This window comes from Anabrus simplex, chromosome 11, assembly GCF_040414725.1.
Source record: "Anabrus simplex isolate iqAnaSimp1 chromosome 11, ASM4041472v1, whole genome shotgun sequence".
In the NCBI taxonomy this organism is placed as follows: Eukaryota; Metazoa; Arthropoda; class Insecta; order Orthoptera; family Tettigoniidae; genus Anabrus; species Anabrus simplex.
In genome coordinates this window covers 109,407,917-109,425,107 of record NC_090275.1, presented here as the reverse complement: position 1 = coordinate 109,425,107, position 17,191 = coordinate 109,407,917, and the positions used below count along the sequence as shown (strand labels likewise).

Here is a 17,191-nt window from a genome sequence, read left to right as displayed (position 1 = left end):
AATTTGTCACTTCTCACATACTCGTGTTTGCGCTGAACAAGTGAGTTCTTTTAAACTTACATTTTACTTGTGGATTGGACGTCATTGAACGTGGGCAACATCGTGTGCTAGTTTGTTTTATGTGAGACTAGAATAACACTCCAGGTATCCTCTGCTTGTCGTAAGAGGCGATTAAAAGGGCCCCAGGGCTTGTAAATTTGGAGCGAGTGTTGGCGACCATGAGGACCTTAGCTGAGTCCTGGCATAACTTGAACTTATTTGTGTCAGGCTAACCACTTTCATCTATCCAATCCGACCTCACTTGGTTGACCCTTGTTCTGGTTATTTTCTTTCTTTGACAGTTACCTTCATTTTTCTAAGTGTCGGATCTCTTAAATTTTCCCTCTAATTAGTTAATAGAGGATAGTTGCTTAGTTGTACCTCCTCTGAAAACAATAATCAGCAACATCAGCCCTGTGTCGATGAGGCTGATCATGGACTTAACACGACATCTGGAGTACGTTTATTCGTCTCAGCGACCCCGAAAACTATGTATTCTACATTCATAGAATTGGTCATTTTATATTATTTTGATATTTCACTTTCAACGCCGCCCCTAGGGGTGGTAGGGGTGTCCAGCCCCCACACTATTTATTCCACGTAGCAAGTAATATTGTTACCAAATTAGGCTCATAAAACATGTCAGTGTCTTCTCATCTTCCTACATACAGCATTTATTGCCGAACAACCATGATACAGTGTAAGCTGCTGTCGTCTAGCGACAATCTGTCCATCAGGTCGATTCGATCTTGATGCGCCTTTGCAATTAAATAAAATACATAAAATTACTCATCGTAACCTCCCCTGCGAACCATGTGACCTTGCCGCGGTGGAGAGGCTTGCGTGTCCCAATGAAGCAGATAGCCGAGCCGCAGGTGCAACCATACCGGATGGGTATCTGTTGAGAGACCAGACGAGGGAATGGTTCAACGAAAGGGGAGTAGCAGCCTTCCGGAATTTGCAAGGGCGGCAGTCTGGATGATTGACTGATATGGCCTTGTAATAATACTCAACATGGCTTAGCTGAGTTCATATTGCTACACGACTGAAAGCAACGGGAAACTACAGCCGAAACTAGCTCCCGAGGACATGCAGCTCCCTCTGTATGAATAATGTATTGATGATGGCTTCCTCCCGGGTAAAATATTCCGCAGGTAAACTAGTCCCCCATTCGCATCTTCGGGTGGGGACTACACGAGAGGGGCCGATCATCAGGAAGATGGATACTGACATTCTGCGAGTCGGAGCGTGGAATGTTAGAAGTATGAATCGTTGTGGTAGATTCGAGAATCTGAAAAGGGAGATGTCTAGACTAAAGTTAGATATAGTAGGTATTAGTGAATTACGTTGGCAGGAAGAACAGGATTTCTGGTCAGGCGACTACCGAATTATCAACACAAAATCAAACAGAGGAAATGCAGGAGTTGGTTTAATTATGAATAAGAAAATAGGGCAGAGGGTAAGCTACTATGACCAGCATAGAGAAAGAATTATTGTCGTCAACATAGACACCCACCACAATAGTGCAGGTCTATATGCCTACTAGCTCAGTAGGAGAATTCGGATTAGGACAAAGGAACGAAAGAGGAAGTCGGCTGGTTGAATTTTCTGCACTGATCATAATTTTGTCCTTGCGAATAGTTGGTTCAAACACCACAAACGACGGCTTTATACGTCGACGAGACCTGGAGACACTGGAAGGTATTGATATAGACTTCATTATGATTAGGCAGAGATTCAGAAACCAGGTGTTGGATTGCAAAACTTTCCCAGTAGCAGACGTGGACTCTGACCACAACTTGTTGGTCATGAAATGCCATCTGAAACTGAAGAAATTGAAGAAAGGAAAGAATGCAAAAGGATGGGATCTAGACAAGTTGAAAGAAAAGAGTGTAAGGGATTGTTTGAAGGAACATGTTGCAAAATGAATAAATGGAAAGGCTGAAGGAAACACAATAGAGGAAGAGTGGATAGTCATGAAAAACGAAGTCAGTAGGGCTGCTGAAGAAATGTTAGGAAGGAAGAAAAGATCAACTAAGAATCAGTGGATAACTCAGGAGATACTAGACCTGATTGAGGAACGACAAAAATACAAAAATGCTAGAAATGAAGAGGGCAGAAAAGAATACAGGCGATTAAAGAATGGAGTGGACAGAAATTGCAAGGTAGCTAAGGAAGATTGGCTGAAGGAGAAGTGCAAGGATGTCGAAGGTTGTATGGTCCTAGGAAAGGTAGATGCTGCATACAGGAAAATCAAGGAAACCTTTGAAGAAAGGAAATCTAGGTCTATGAATATTAAGAGCTCAGAAAGCCACTTACAGGAAAAGAAGACAAAGCAGAAAGATGGCAGGAACATATCCAACAGTTGTACCAAGGTGAAGATGTGGATAATTTGGTTCTAGAAAAAGAAGAGGAGACCGAATTTTGAGATCAGAGTTTGACAGAGCTGTGAGCGACCTAAATAGGAACAAGGCACCTGGAATTGATGGCATTCCCTCTGAATTAATGACTGCCTTAGGAGAAACCATTCCATTTAGTGTGTAAGATGTATGAGACAGGAGAAGTCCCATCCGATTTTCGGCAGAATGTTGTTATACCTATTCCCAAGAAAGCCGGTACTGACAGGTGAGAAAACTATCGCACCATTAGTTTAGTATCTCATGCCTGCAAAATTGTATCACGTATCGTTTACAGAAGAATGGGAAAAATAGTTGAAGCTGAGTTGGGAGAAAATCAATTTGGCTTCAGAAGAAACGTAGCCTATCATCACGTGAAGCAATCCTGACTTTACGTCTGATCTTAGAGGATCGAATCAAGGAGGACAAGCCCACGTACATGACATTCGTAGATCTAGAAAAGGCTTTCGATAATGTTGATTAGACAAAGCTATTTAAGATTCTGAAAGTGATTGGGCTCAGATACCGAGAACGAAGAATTATCTACAATCTGTATAAAAATCAGTCTGGAGTGATAAGAATCGAGGGCTTTGAAAAAGAAGCAGCGGTCCAGAAAGGGGTGAGGCAAGGCTGCAGTCCCCCCCCCCTTCTTTTCAATGTTTACATAAGACAGGCCGCTGTATAGAATTTTAATCATAATTTCAACTCTAGCTATAGCCTACATTTTTATCATTAATTTCAGTTTTTAGTTTCTTAATTTTATCTAGTGTAGTTTTTCCTTTTATAACCACAGTTAAATTTTAAGTTGGCAGCAACAAGTAACCAGGAAACAAATGCCTCTAGTTTCAGCCTCTCCAACCCACAGTCCCAAGCAGGTCACTACCTGTATCTCCCAGCCCCCACCCTAAGTACCGCTAATCACCTTCAAGACATTCTTTCGCCTTACCCTACCTCCTTACAAATAGCTCATGTAAACACTCAGAGCATTCTCCCGCATTTCCCGGAATTCTCTGAAATATTCTCAACCTGCATCCTGCATGCCATACTATTCTCCGAGTCGTGGTTGCGTCAGTCTATCCCTTCATCTCTTGTTAGTATGAATGGTTATTCACTAGTTAGGAATGACAGGAGCGGTAAGCTCGGTGGAGGAGTCGGTATGTACATACGGGATGATGTGAAGTATAAGGTGATATTAAAATCCCCCAGTGAGTTCTCCAGTAGCCCCGAATTCTTGTTCGTTGAGCTCACAGTTCGCGGTACGAAGTGCTTGCTTGGTGTGGTGTATCGTCCACCGAAGACTGGTAACATCACAAGTCTAGAGGAAGCCCTACATGATCTAACACCCAGGTATGAGCATTTGATTTTAATGGGAGATTTTAATACAGATTTGACAAACAAATCTACCGAAACAAAACGATTGACTGAGATGTTTTCATCCATTAATTTGACAATACTACCCCTAAACCCTACACACCATGTTGCCAACTCACGCACGCTCCTCGATCTAATAATTACTAATAATACCAACCGAATCCTAACTCATGGACAAATGCCCGTTCCCGGTCTCTCCCGACATGACATGGTTTACGCTGCATATTCCTTGAAGTGCCCTAAATTCAAGCCGAAATTAATTACATATAGAGATTTTAAACACTTTAATGAAGACGCATTTTTTGAAGATGCTCTTAACACACCATGGCACAACATTCAATTCATAAATGACATTGACAGAAAAGTAAATCATTTTAACGAACTACTTCTGACTCTGTATGACAGACATGCACCACTACGCACTGTTAGGGTAAAGAGACCTTCAAACCCATGGCTGTCCCAAGAAATACGTGACCAGATGAAAATAAGAGACGCAGCCTATAATTATTACGTGAAATATCCTACATCTGACAATTTCGGAAAGTATAAAAAACTCCGAAACAGAACAACGCAGTTAATTAGAAATGCTAAAATACGTCACTCTTATGATATTTTGAACACTCAAAATTCTACTCAGATTTGGAAATCTCTTCGCGAAATGGGATTATGCAAAAACAAGACAAATGACAACAACTGTAATGTACCACTAGCTGACCTAAACTCATACTTTAGCTCACGATCCTCTCAGATTGACGAACAGACCAAAGCAGCAGTAATTAACAGAATATCCTCAAAAATAAGACATAATGGCGAGCAGTTCTACTTTTCCCATGTGACCCCCAGTGATGTTAGGGAAGTCTTCAGTGAAATAAAGTCAGGGTCCACTGGCCATGATGGAATTAACCTGTCTCTTTTAAAAAGAATCATAGACATCATTCTTCCAGCGGTCACGCATATCATTAACAACTCACTCATGACTGGAGTATTTCCTTCTAATTGGAAACATGCAATCATCCGACCTTTCCCTAAAAACAACAACCCCAACAGTCCCGAAGATTATCGTCCTGTAAGTATCCTTCCTATATTAGGAAAATTGTTGGAGAAAATAGTACATAAACAAATGACTGAATATCTTATACAGTACAACTTACTTGACAAATATCAATCGGGATTCAGACAAAACCACAGTACTGCCACTGCATTAGTTAAAGTGACAAATGACATGAAACTAGCGATAGATAAAGGACAAATGACTATACTTGTTCTCTTGGACTTAAGCAAAGCCTTCGATTGTGTAGATAGAGACATATTACTCGCTAAACTCAAGGCGCTGAAATTTTCTTACAGCACTTTAACCTGGGTACACTCCTATCTTAGTGATCGTCAGCAGCGCGTATCAGTGGGAAACGATACATCTTCGTGGCAAACCACTAAGATGGGCGTGGCTCAGGGAGGAGTATTGTCACCACTTTTGTTCTCATTGTACATGAACGACTTATCTGAGACGCTGACCAATTGTAAATATCACCTGTATGCAGATGATATACAGTTATATATTCACACAAAGCCTAATGACTTAAACAATTCAATCACTAAGTTAAACGAAGACCTAGCAAATGTTAATGACTGGACTAGCAGACATGGCCTGAAAATGAACCCATCAAAATCACAGGCCATCATAATTGGCACGTATAAATCTCATGCTAAAATACAAAACATGTATATACCCAGTGTTATGCTCAGTGGAATACCAGTAACATTTAGCGATCATGTAAAGAACCTTGCAGTAGTATTCGATAAATATTTAAGTTGGTCGGAACACGTCACAAAAATTTGTCAAAGAGTATTCCACTCATTACACTCTGCAAAAAGGATGAGGGACTTCATTCCAAGAAACACAAGAAAATTATTAGTACAGAGTCTAATATTTCCAATATTTGACTACGGAGATGTAGTTTATAATAGTATGAGCAAAACACATTCATGTCGACTACAGCGAGCCTACAATGCTTGTGCTCGATTCGTATTAAATATCCCAATCCAAACTCATATTAGCCCTTTCCTCTCTCAGCTGTCGTGGCTAAGATTGACTGAACGACGTAAATACCACGCTGTTTCCCTTCTCCACAGTATTCTGCAAACGAGCAAACCAGATTATCTTAGAACAGACTTTAAATACCTCTCCCCTTCCGATAGAGCTCCCTCAAGGTCATCCACACGTTCCCTCTTGTCCATTCCCATTCACCACAGTAACTCGTACAACAACTCATTCATACCTGCTACCATACGTTCCTGGAACTCAATCCCAGCTGAAATTAGAGGCATAGGCAATCCGAGGCTATTTAAAAGGAAATGTTTAATGTGGTATTCAAATATGTAAATAGTAGATTTCACCAACGTAACATTTAATAATTAGCTCTTAATTATCAATAAGGATAGAAATTTTAGAGGTTAAGTAAATTACTTTTAGTGATTTTTAGAAATACATGTAAAAATGATTTTATAAAGCTGTTGTATAATATGGTTTGGCATAATAGCAGGCTTCATAGCCTGAGCCCCGCCATATAAGAAAGGCAATAAACTAAACTAAACTAAACTAAAGGAAAGCAAAGAGGAATTTGGAAAGGGAAGCACAATCCAAGGAGAGGAAATCAAAACCTTGAGATTTGCTGATGTTTGTTATTTTATCTGAGACTGCAGAAGATCTCGAGAAGCTGCTCAATGGTATGGACAAAGTCTTGGGTAAGGAGTACAAGATGAAAATAAGTAAGTCCAAAACAAAAGTAATAGAGTGCAGTCGAACGAAGGCAGGTGATGCAGGAAATATTAAATTAGGAAATGAAGTCTTAATGGAAGTAGATGAATATTGTTACTTGGGTTGTGAAATAACTAACGATAGCAGAAGTAAGGACGACATAAAATGCAGACTAGCACAAGCAAGGAAGAGCTTTCCTAAGAAAAGAAATTTGCTCACTTCAAACATTGATATAGGAATTAGAGAGATGTTTCTGAAGACTATCATCTGGAGCGTGGCATTGTATGGAAGTGAAACATAGACGATAACTAGCTCAGAAAGAAAGAGAATAGAAGCTTTTGAAATGTGGTGTTACAGAAGAGTGCTGAAGGTGAGATGGATAGATCGAATCACAAATGAAGAGATACTGCATCAAACTGGCGAGAGGAGATCGATTTGTCTAAATTTGTCGAGAAGAAGAGATAGAATGATAGGACGCATCTTAAGACACCCGGGACTTGTTCAGTTGCTTTTTAAAGGAAGTGTAGGTGGTACGAACGGTAGGGGTAGACCAAGGTATGAATATGACAAGCAGATTAGAGCAGTTGTAGGATGCAATAGTTACGTAGAAATGAAAGGTTAGCACAGGATAGGGTGGCATAGAAAGCTGCATAAAACCAGTCTTTGGTCTGATGACTCAAACAACAACAACTCATCGTAAAAAAAACCATCGGGTTTCGTTCAAACCACATTTTAAACTCCCTCAGAAGTAATAAGAACAAACTGTGAATTTCTCTGCGAAACCTGCCCAGTAGACTTTGAGTATATTAATCTCAAACATACCAACATCCACGTTTATATATACTGTATATAGATTGGTAATAATGTTATTGTGGATACTTGTTGGGAACTGTTTGAAAAATGTATAAAGAAAAAACAGACGTAAATGTTACTCTGAAAGAAATGTCTCCTGGACATTATGGGAGAATACAAGGACGATACATAAAATAAAAATCCATAGTCTGACAAGTAACTTTAATCTTGAAAAACTAGGGATATGAGCTAAGGATTTTAGGTAAATGAAATACAATAAAGTATGAGAATATTTATTTATTCCTAAAAATTGCAATCCTTTTCTTAATCATCGTTATCCGGTCGATCAGATTAGCAGTTCGCCTTTTTCTACCACTACGAACGCTAAAGTGAGTCATTGCATTATTTCACTTAAGCACCACTACGAGCGCTAATGTGAGTCTATGCATTGTTTCACTTAAGCACCACTACGAGCGCTAATGTGAGTCTATGCATTGTTTCACTTAAGCACCACTACGAGCGCTAATGTGAGTCTATGCATTGTTTCACTTAAGCACCACTACGAGCGCTAATGTGAGTCTATGCATTGTTTCACTTAAGCACCACTACGAGCGCTAATGTGAGTCTATGCATTGTTTCACTTAAGGACCACTACGAGCGCTAATGTGAGTCTATGCATTGTTTCACTTAAGCACCACTACAAGCGCTAATGTGAGTCTATGCATTGTTTCACTTAAGCACAACTACGAGCGCTAATGTGAGTCTATGCATTGTTTCACTTAAGCACCACTACGAGCAGTAATGTGAGTCTATGCATTGTTTCACTTAAGCACCACTACGAGCGCTAATGTGAGTCTATGCATTGTTTCACTTAAGCACCACTACGAGCGCTAATGTGAGTCTATGCATTGTTTCACTTAAGCACCACTACGAGCGCTAATGACAGTCAATGCAGATTTTCACTTAAGTCTTTAACTATATTCGGTATGGACATTTTTCAAAAATCATTAATCGCCAGAGGGTATTGAACCAAGGAACGCATTACAGAAGGAATTATGTAAATAAGTTCATTTGGTTAGGATTTGAATTAAAAAGAATGCGATAAGAGAAACAAGCGATTTTAGGCTGATTTTCGGAGCTGCATTTAGGTTGGAATTGATTTTCAATTTTTTTTAAAAGTTTGATTGAGCTGTTGAAGGCTTACAATTTGAAACCTTCCCAGAACCTTTAAGCCTTCACCTTTCGGTAAAATTGAGAAAATTGCTTAATTTTACCTTTTTGTAGTATGAGGAGCCCTACTTTGTCTGCTATCTTAAAACCTGTTGCCACAGCAAATATTGTCCGTGTTTTTGTTTCCATTCCTATTGCTTCTTCTTTATCTGTTTACCGTCCAGGGTCGGATTTTCCCTCTACAGCCTCAAGGACAGTGTCCTGGAGCTTCGGACTCTGGGTCTGGTTACAACTGAAGAGGATGACCAGTACCTCGCCCAGGCGGCCTCACCTGCTATACCTTGTGGTTGGATGGAAAGATTGGAAGGGATAGACAAGGAAGAGGGATGAACGCGGCCGTGGCCTTAACTTAGGTACCATCCCGGCATTTGCGTGGAGGAGAAGTGGGAAACCACTTCCAGGATGGCTGAGGTGGGAATCGAACACACCTCTACTCGTTTGTCCTCTCGAGGCTGAGTGGACCTCGTTCCAGCCCTCGTAACACTTTTCAAATTTCGTGGCAGAGCCGGTAATCGAAGCCGGACCTACGGGGGTGGCAGCTAATCACATTAACTACTTGGCGGACCATTCCTATTGCCAGAATGGCAAATCTCCTCTTCCAAACTCTGAAACGTTTCTTCAGCTTGTGTCGTTGGCTCATCAAGTGGTTTCAACAGATAGTGTCTACGTGAGTACCCACTGTCTCCTAATAGAAAGCAGTTGGCGCGCAACAGACAGGCATAACATGCACTGCCCTGAACTGAGCCAGGGCAGCGTGCAACAACATTCAGCCTGTGGAGGAATGGCACTTCATGTTTCAGTACATCTCACTTAAGTGTCCACCAGGGCTTGGAATTTTCATATGGCTACAGTCTACAGCACCAATAATATTAGGAGCATTTCGAATTTTAAGAAAATCCAGTTTTATTATTTGTAGAGAATTGCCCTGAAGCATAGTGATGCACTACTTTCTCATTCTTGCATTGGTACACGTTACAGTTCTTATTTGGGGCAATGATCTAGATGTTAAGCGCCTTTTGAATCAAACGAATGCCGGTCGGGTTGGCCGTGCGGTTAGGAACGCAGCAGCCGTGACCTTGCTTCGGGTAGATAGCGAGTTCGAGCCCCACTGTCGGCAGCCCTGAAGATGATTTAAAGCGATTTCCCATTTTCACACCAGGTAAATGCTGGGGTTGTACCTTAATTAAGGCCACGGCCGCTTCCTTCCCAGTCCTAGGCGTTTTCTATCCCATCGTCGCCATAAGACCTATCTGTGTCGGTGCGACGTAAAGCAACTACCAAAAAAAATCAAGAAACAAGCAACAGTTCTTATTATTCTACAGGTTACCGGATATTTTCTGTCACTGAGATAAAACTGTGTCCACTCACAGAAGTTCCCCAGCAGCCACAGGAGATTTGCGGTCAATGCAGCAGGGGATGGGCCTCATTAGCTTAATCTTGGGATATCCCCGCTAACCTGCCTGGGATCCTGCTCGCTTGTTCTACATTAACATTCTGGATAACGTGCGATGCGGATCAGCATTTTAAAACATATAATTTACTGTCGACAAAATTATTATATTTACTCGAGTTTGGAGTGTATTCATTAAATAACCATTAGGCCTACAGAAAGTCCAATGACGTCATCGTTTTGAGTTTCAGTTTCCGTTAGGTTTTGTATTTGTAGGCCTAATTACCGCAGATGGAAAGCAACAAGTGCCATGTTTTAAATGTGGTTCTACTATGCGTCAATTTTAAGACATTGTTACTCAAAAACCCGTCATCTCATCTAATCCAACTTTCAACATAATGTACATTGGGATGTTTTATACTTGGTTTATAAATTGCAGAATGGTTTGTTTCCGAAAACGTGACATGACTTGTGCTTTTCCTTCAGACACACCCGCGTACCGGTGACATTTTGACTTTCCCTATACTTTCTGTACATATAATCATTGTAATATGCACAACGATTTTCCCTATTAGTAACTGTTAATTGTGTCCAGGCTCCGACTAGTCAATACAATTCAGAATGTATTATTATTTAAACTACCATTTACTTATATACACACTTATATACAAACACAAGTACGTTTCGAGGAAAGAACAAATTCACATACTTCATTATAAATAAGGTCTTTGATATATGTGATTTTACTAACAAGCTGAAAAAGTGAATTGTTGTTTCCTCTAAACATGTACTTGTGTTTGTATGAGTGTGTATATAAGTAAATGACAATTTAAATAATAATACATTCTGAATTGTATTGACTAGTCGGAGCCTGGACACAATTAACTGTTACAATTAAGGCTATACGGACCATAGTGGCCATCATGGTCAAGTTAACAGATATATATTAGTAACTGTCAACACTGTTACAGAATACAACAGTAAATACTTACACCAGGATATTTCGATATAGAGTGATGTTCGTGGCTAAAGGTAACAGTCTCTAAATAAAGCGCGCAGGAGAAAAACGTTGGTCTAGAACGAGCGAGTAGGAGCCCAGGCAGGTCAGCGGGGATAACCCTAGATTAAGTTAACGAGGCCCACCCGCTGCTGCATTGACCACAAATCTCCTGTAAATGCTGGGGAATTTCTGTGAGTTAGATTAAGTTTATTTCAGTGACCCCAAATGTCCGTGATTTTGTGGCGACCGCAAATGTCCGGACACTTTTCCAAATACATCAGACTTGAGAACATGAATTTGATCCCCTATCACACTCCGAGATACTCCTGATGCATAATAACGCAAGACAATCAGTAGCTGGTCACTTGTTGACACTGTCACACTGCGAGAGGTTTGTTTTGCTATATGAGGCCCAACTGCATGTACGACAGTCATTAATGTGCCCTTCGGCAAACTAAATTTTATCTTAAAATTCACATTGCCATACTCTTCAAAATAATTCGCCCTACCTCTGAATATCCTTAGTCTTAGGAGGTTTTGTACAATGTCTAATATAACCTCAACGTCGGGTGGTGATTCTATAACGAAGAATACAATAGTTTCATACGCTATAACTTCGTCATTATACACGACAAACATGAGTTTACTGCTATGAGTGCTTAATTTTTGCTTACAAGTATCCGATTATGGCACATCCAGGTAATTATTTGGATACAATAGTAAAAATAACGAATTATACCAACTTTTTATCACCTCGTTAACGGTTTGCAGGCCTGATTTTCGACCTACAATTTAAAGAGTGATTTAACGATCAAATACCACACCCATCGGTACTTATATTTTACATATGGATGATAATGCGTTCCTAACTGGGCTTGTAGAAAAGGGACAGGGTGTTCCTGGTATTGTAACAGCAATCTATTATTACTTGGATGGACGAACGGTCAGGAGGGAAAGTAATAGAAATGAACAGAATATAATTCGTGCATGAGCAAGTATCCTCTCGCTGGCGAACAGGTGGTCGAGCAGCGGTAAGGATCTTAGACCAGCTGGATGCATTAATCAGATACTTGCTGAGGTAAATCCCTTGTATTCAACTAAGGAGGCATATATTCAAAGCACAAAGAAACTGTTGAGTTGGTATGATAGCACAGTTAATATTTGGGTTCGAATGTGCAAGGTTTTTCAGTGCTTACACAAAGTTATTCAGGAATAAGAAACCATGTTACCTCTTTATTATGACTGAGGAAAGAAGTTCTTAGTGAAGTTTAAATGTAAAATCTCCAAATCTGAATCTGTAGCACTTGTTGGTGAAAGATTGCTGGCTTTGGAGGATGTTTCTTGTAAGGAAAGCTCTCAGAAGGGTAGTGAAATAGACTAACTTCCTGAAGTGGAAGCCACAGGGGCTCTTAACTTGAGAGCGTGAGTTCGTCATTATCCGAGTCCTAGCATTGCTTCCACTTCTACCAGGCTTTCACTTTCATCTATCCTATCCGACCTCTCTTGGTCAACACTTGTTCTTTTCCGACCCCGACGGTATTAGGTTGCGACCCCTAGGGACTCTTTCATTTTCACGCTCTTCGTGGCCTTTACCTTCCTTTGGCCGATATCTTCATTTTTAGAAGTATCGGACCCATTCATTTTTTCCTCCCCTGATTGCTTGTTAATAGAGGATGGTTGCTCAGTTGTACTTCCTCCTAAACCAATAATCGGGCCGATGACCTCAGATGTAAGGACCCTTTAAACAACAAGCATCATCATCACCACCACCACTACCACCAGCTACAGAGCAGTGTCCATCGTTTTCCGCTCTTCTAAGGAGTAAAATACCGAAGCTTATAAATCAGTCTACCTAGCTTGTAATAATGGTGTAACCGCCATACATTAGGCAACGGACCGGTAACCTGAGCTTCCTCCACGGAATCTTAAATGGGTATTACCGCTCGGAATGAGTGTTCTCTCTCTGTGTACTTTCCTGCTCAAGAAGAGTCAAAGATCTTCTCCCAATTCTCCACACTCAGCATAGAATATTCCAACTATCCTTTCTAATCGGTCTCCCAACTCTCTTTAATAATATTAAGAAGACACAAGAGATGGTAAAGCATCAAGTAAAAGTACATTCCGGAGGAGTGTAAATAAGCTCTTAAGAATAAAACTTGGCTATGAGCATGGGTATTCCCAGGGTTTTCGATCTGGACAGTTGTATTAGTGGACTGTGTTCCTGATTTTGTTACTTATCTGTAATGTTTGTTATATTTTATGGTGAAAGTTTACAAAGAGAACTGAGAACTGCTCAGTGTAGCTGTGTCTTGTAGTCCCACTGTGAGTGGGGGCGGTAGAATAATATCCACAGTATCCTCTGCCTGTTGTAAAACCGACTAAAATGGGATAAGAGGCTCTTAACTTGGACGCGTCGGTTGGCGACCACGGAGCAACTAGGTGAGTTCTGGCATTGCTTCCACTTGCTTGTGCTTAGTTTCATCTATTCTGTCCGATCTTCATTTTTCAAATCTTGTTTTTCATATTGACGTTATTAGATTTTTGAGGCCTAATAAGTAGTCTTTCATTTTCACGCCTTTCGTGGCCCTTGTGTTTCTATGGTCGATGCCTTCATTTTTCGCAGTGGCGGAACTCCTCCATTTTCCTTCTGATTAGTGTTAACAGAGGATGGTTGCCCAGTTGTACGTCCTCTTAAAACAGTAATCACCACCACCATCACATATATTACAGTGTAGGTGCACACTAAGGGAGGATATTCCGTCGGTAACGGGGTGAGAAAGGGGATGAATTTTTTAAATGAGGATACCTAGATCCCAAAAAGTGAATAGTTTAAAAACGTGAAAATTGGTATTTGGAATCGCTTTTAAAAATAAATAAACACGTATTCTGTTGTTTTCGGAAACTCCAATCAAAGGGGTTAAAAGACGTAAAAAGGGATTGAATCCTTGTTATGAGGTGCTTTTATCTCAAAAACTGAAGCTGTAACCGACGTGAAAATTAGTACATGGTATCCTCTTTAAAAATAAAGAAACATGTATTTTTTGTTTTCGGAAAATCCACTTAAGGAGTAAAAGAAGAGAAAATGGGTGAGTTTTTAAAATTAGGATATCTCAAAAACTTAGCATGCAAAAGACATACAAATTTGTATTTTTCTTTTCGAAAATCCGCCTAGGATGGGGGGGTGAAAAGGATTGAAAAATGGGTTAAGTCCATATCTCAAAAACGGAAGATGTTACAGGCCTGAAAATGGGTATTTGGAATCTCCATTAAAAATAAAGAAACACATATTTTTTATTTTCGGAAAATACACTTAAGTGGGGGTTGAAAAGAAATGAAGAAGGAGTTGAATTATTTTTATGAGGATAATTTTATCTCAGAAACTGAAAAACGTAGAGAGTGAGAAAAATTGGTAGTCTTTTTGGAATCTCCTTTAGAAATAAAGAAACACGTATATTTTGTTTTCGGGAAATACACTTATATCTCAAAAGCTTAAGATGTTAGAGACGTGGAAATTCATATTTGGAACCTCCTTTAGAAATAAAAAAGCATGAATTTTTTCGACTTGAGAGAGAGGACTGTTTTCACATGTACCGGTATAGTTTTATGTCGCATATTCCAGAGTTAGCTCTGCCAGTAGTCTGGTCATCTTAAGCCCGAAAAGCAATACCATAAACGTGCTTTACAAACGGGTACGGGGTAAATGAAACTCAATATTTCGGTGAGTTTTTATACTTTAGAGATTTTCAGATAATGCAATGCCGAGGAACGATTACTTTTATCAAATTACGAAATCCACTGGAGCGAAGCCGCCAGTAAGAGCCTTGGGGTTAACAGGTGAAAAACATTAATTTTAGTAATATATGTGATCTAGATTTTTCTCATTATTTTATAACAAAAGAATCGCCCCCGGTCAATTTTAGTGGGGTGGAACCTCTGAGATAAAATCGTCTGTGGGGTAGAAACCCTCCTTCCCTCACTCGATTTCGAAGGCTAACGTTAACCCTCATTATCTCTATTTCATGTTGTTACTGAGAACTCCTCAGTTATGCTAAGCTTGTTGTTTAAAGGGGTGTAGCATCTAGGTCATCGGCCCATATATTTCCGACATAAAATATCTGGGTGACTTTTTCATGTGTTCCAAAAACTGATTTTAGTTCAATAAGTAGTACACATACGGGAACGGTTTTTAAATAAGAATGCACAAGATAAGATGGCGCTAGATGCTGTTACGTCATGACAAGATGGCCGCCGAGTTACCGCGCTCTGTACAGTAGTGAGTGTTGCTCGGTAATTCCTCTCTACAAGTTCTATCAAGAAACACCACAAAACTTTTAAATGACTATAAGAAAAATATATTGAAGGTTTTGCAACTGAAAATTCACTAACCTTGACGTGCATTGCAAAAAAGTCCAAGTGCATGACTAATAAATGGGTTTAGGGGCAGTGTGGCTGCGTATTACCTGGAGGTTCCGGATTCGATTCCCGGGTTTTAATCTGAATCTGAGTGCTGGTTCGAGGTCCACTCAACGTACGTGACTACAATTGAGGAGCTATCTGACGGTGAGGTAGCAGGCCCGGCCTAGAATGCCAACAGGCGAGAGGTTTCGTCGTGCTGACACCATGATACCAAGTAATATGCAGGCATTCTCACTGGGTAGCGGTCGCTTGGTAGGCCAACGTCTTTCGAGGCTGTTGTGTCAGGGGCAGATAAAAAATGCGTAAAAGCATGCAGACAATGTATGCGGGAGTGAAGTTAATTCAACGAGCAATATTGTTTTTTACAAGTTACTTTACGTCGCACCGACACAGACAGGTCCTACGGGGAGGATGGGAGAGGAAAGAACTAGGAGTGGGAAGGAAGCGGCCGTGGCCTTAATTAAGGTACAGCCCCATCATTGGCCTGGTATGAAACCATGGAACCATCTTCAGGGCTGCCGACAATGGGGTTCGAACGCACTAACTCCAGAATACTGGATACTGGCCGCACTTAAGTGATAGCAGCTATCGTGCTAGGTAACAAGCAATCTAATGAGAACAAAAGTACATTTGCAGAAGGAATGACATGACTACAGGACCGCCGCGAGGTTTTCACCTGAAGTTTTGAAAATGCAAACGCCAAAATAAAGTATAAAGAAATTATAAAAAACAGCTTGGAGACTGGAAGTTCGTGTCACGGTTTTAAGAGTAACCTATTAACGGTAATCAGAAGTGGAAAGGGAGAGGACCGCCGGAGCCAGAAAACAACAAGTGTTAACCAAAAGAGGTCGGATAGGAAAGATGAAAGAAGTGCAAGTAAGTAGAAGCAATGCCATGCTCAGCTTGCCAACCCACGCGCCCAGTTTTAGATTCCCTGCTCTCCCTCGAACTTACGACAGCCGGGCCACTTCGTGTTAGTGGTTGATTCATGATATAATATTCGCTTTACGTCCCACTAACTAATTTTACAGCTTTCGGCGATGCCGAAGTGTCGTAATTTTGCCTCGCAGGAGTTCTTTTACTTGCCAGCAAATCTGCCGACACGAGGCTGATGTTTTGAGCACCTTCAAATACAACCGGACTGAGCCGGGATAAAACCTATCAAATTGAGGTCAGAAGGCCAGCGCTCTAACACCTGAGCCATTCAGCCCGACAATGGATGATTCGTGGCTGCGGAGAGGGAAGTGGAACGCCGCGTGTTCAGTTGAACGTTTAATAAATTAATGAAAGGATGTGAAAATATCAGCACGTTTTATCTTTAACTGCGATACACGATTCACGTAAATAACTCAGCGGCCGTGTCTACCAAATAGTTTTCTATAGTCTATTCTTAATTGTAGCCGAGCTGTTGGTACGAAGTCCCTTACCTTAAGGCCGGCTGTGGCAGTCCTGAGCTGTTGTCACCCACTCACTGGCCTACGTGAGGCGAACAGCCCGAACTTTGTCCCCCACCTAGAGCAGCTAATTCAATGAGATAAGGGTGACCCTTCTGGGCCGCGTTCATAACAAGATAAGGCCCTCTTAGCCCCTCAGAATTATCCTCGCTCGCTTAGAAAGGAAAGTTTCACCAACAGCACGCAATGATACAGGAAGGCTCAGAAGTTACGGCACATCCCGAGTGGAATATTTTAAACAAATTGCCCCATCCATCAAAAAATATAATAAAATACATGAGAAACCAGAAGAGGAAAATCTTGACCTTTTGCAGATTTCAAGAAAGCGCATGACTTCGCAGATCGTGG

General features: G+C 40.7%; 1 protein-coding gene across 1 annotated transcript in view; it reads right to left on the bottom strand.

Moving 5' to 3' along the window:
- The window catches only part of LOC136883324 (uncharacterized), a 52,554-nt gene extending 35,658 nt beyond the window's left edge, over positions 1-16,896 (bottom strand). Inside the window, exon 1 of the mRNA XM_067155559.2 lies at positions 16,817-16,896. The gene's annotated coding sequence lies outside the window, so the exon portion shown is untranslated. The remainder of the gene's footprint in view (positions 1-16,816) is intronic.
- Positions 16,897-17,191: the final 295 nt, after the last annotated feature.